The sequence below is a fragment of the Monodon monoceros genome, unplaced genomic scaffold, assembly GCF_005190385.1.
Source record: "Monodon monoceros isolate NGI ecotype Baffin Bay Population unplaced genomic scaffold, NGI_Narwhal_1 Super_Scaffold_12, whole genome shotgun sequence".
NCBI classification, from domain to species: domain Eukaryota; kingdom Metazoa; phylum Chordata; class Mammalia; order Artiodactyla; family Monodontidae; genus Monodon; species Monodon monoceros.
Genome location: NW_021703768.1, coordinates 83,528,837 through 83,531,073, shown reverse-complemented (window position 1 = coordinate 83,531,073; position 2,237 = coordinate 83,528,837).

The following is a 2,237-nucleotide window of genomic DNA, read 5'->3' as shown; positions in this document are numbered from 1 at the left end:
TCAGCACTAATGAAGAACCAAATGTTTGATTCTGAAAAGAGTGTTAAAATGCTGCCAGCAGTATCACATAAGTAGTTAATACTTTGAATATGCTTGTGGACTGAAAATAAATCTGACCCCCAAAAGAATACATGATAGGTTTTATATATAATATTATAATGTAAGCTATAAAAACTTTCCCCATACACAATTTAGTATGATGGGATTAAGGAGGGGGGAGGTGGAATAGGGAGATATAAGAAGGAAATCAATTAATAGGAAATGGATTTATTGAAGAAGCTGAAGAGGCTAATAGTATTTGACTGGACAGTAGAGATTACAAGGTCAAGTAAAGTCTGAGTAAATACTGCTTTTCTCCGCTGCCATTTTTGGAAAGGTTACTAGCAGAGTGAGAAGCTGGTATGGCAGAAACAAGGGCTACAATAGCCACTGAATCACTAGAAATTTCTGGAAATCACTGTCTCCAACAGTGCTCCACAAACTTTGATTTTTTTTTTTAATGAGAAATTAAGTTAGGGAATTCCCTGGCAGTCCGGTGTTTAGGACTCCAAACTCTCACTGCTGAGAGCCCAGGTCCAGTCCCTGGTCAGGGAACTAAGATCCCACAAGCCAAAAAGAAATTAATTTCTTGCCAGATGGACTAATTTAATTTCTGATAAAAAGTGGAAATCCCACATATTTTTCAAGTGAAAAATATTTAGTTTTAGCACAGGTAGATAAAATTAGAAGGACTGATAAACTCTTCAAAGATATTTAAGTATATGATCTCAATTTTGTTGAATATGAAAAAAATCTATCATACTTTTCTGGACTTTCCAAAATAAGTACGTAATACACTTATTGTTAGAAAAATGGTTATGTCATTTTTAAAAGGCGTAATCTCTACCCTTTGTCATAGCATTCTGTTTCTTTTCAGTGACTTGAAAACTGAAAATGAGGTACATTTGCTACACAGTTTTCTTTCTCATCATATTTGTATTTTATTTTCATTTTGCAGCTGTAGATTTGCATCTCTATTTAAGTTCTTAGTGGGATGGCATTGGAGATTTGGTTTCAATAAGAAAAAGCCCTAGATGTATAAAAAAATGACATAGATTTTCCAGTCATATTTAGAAGCAGAAGAAGACTACATAAGGGTGTTGAAAATTTTTGTTTTTAACATGTATTGGAAAAAAAAAAAAAAGCTTTTCAAAGTAGCCTACAGGAAGTCAGAATACCTGACTCTCATTATTGTGCATTTGTTGCTAACGAGTTATGTGACACGCACATCATTTCTCCTCTCTGGGTCTCATTTTTTCCAATACACAGTGAGAGGTTGGCCTAGGGGACTGAAAATTTCTTTCAAAATTAACATGAGATTATTTTATGAAAAAATACAAAAATTAATACAAGGAGATGCTTTGAGATTAGACCTCTATGTTTCTGAAATATTGATGGCTACAACAAATAACTTTTTAAATGCCAGTATTTTCTTGATGCTTGAGAAGCCGGGTACTATGCTGTTGCCTTTGTAGGAGGGTGCTGTGCTGGGTGGATGCTCCAGTGGGTATTTATACTCTCCTGAGATAAAGGCCTGAATCTCCCAAAAGGACACCTGAGACACCGAATGCTTGAATACCTGAAGCAGGTATGGAGGAACCCGTCAAAGTGTACTCTGGTCAGTGGCAGCCACATTGATTCCAGCAGCAGAGCAATCAGACAGAAATGGTCAGTGGGGGGTCATTGTATAGGGGTACAGGAAGTAGACTCTGTGAATAGTCATAACAAATATCCAAGTTTGTTTCCCTGTCTGCATTGTATCCATTTTCTCATCCCTGTGTCCTAGCTTTGCTGAGTTTTAGAGAATGAAGGGAAAGGTGTGGGTCAATGCTTAGGTAAGCGCTGGGACAGATCTGCAGCAGTGGGGAAATTATGGTGGTGTGACCTGCAGAGCAGCCCTGGGTCACAGTGCAGAGGGAGAGGCAAGGAAGAATCCCAGGACTGATTTGTGGAACATGTAGTGGTCCTTGAATTGCCTGGGAAGGGGAACATAGCAAAAGGCAGTCCTTCCTATCAATCCAGCAAAGTGGAGGATTGGATTATTGTTTGAGCATTAAAGAGACGGCATCTGAGGGTGGGATAATTGATTATCGAGGACATTTGGGTTACAAGAGATAGCCTATCTGTTGAATGCTTGTTATGTGTCAGGCACTGTGCTATGTTCCTCACTTTCTGCATCTTGCTGTCTTCCCGGGGGG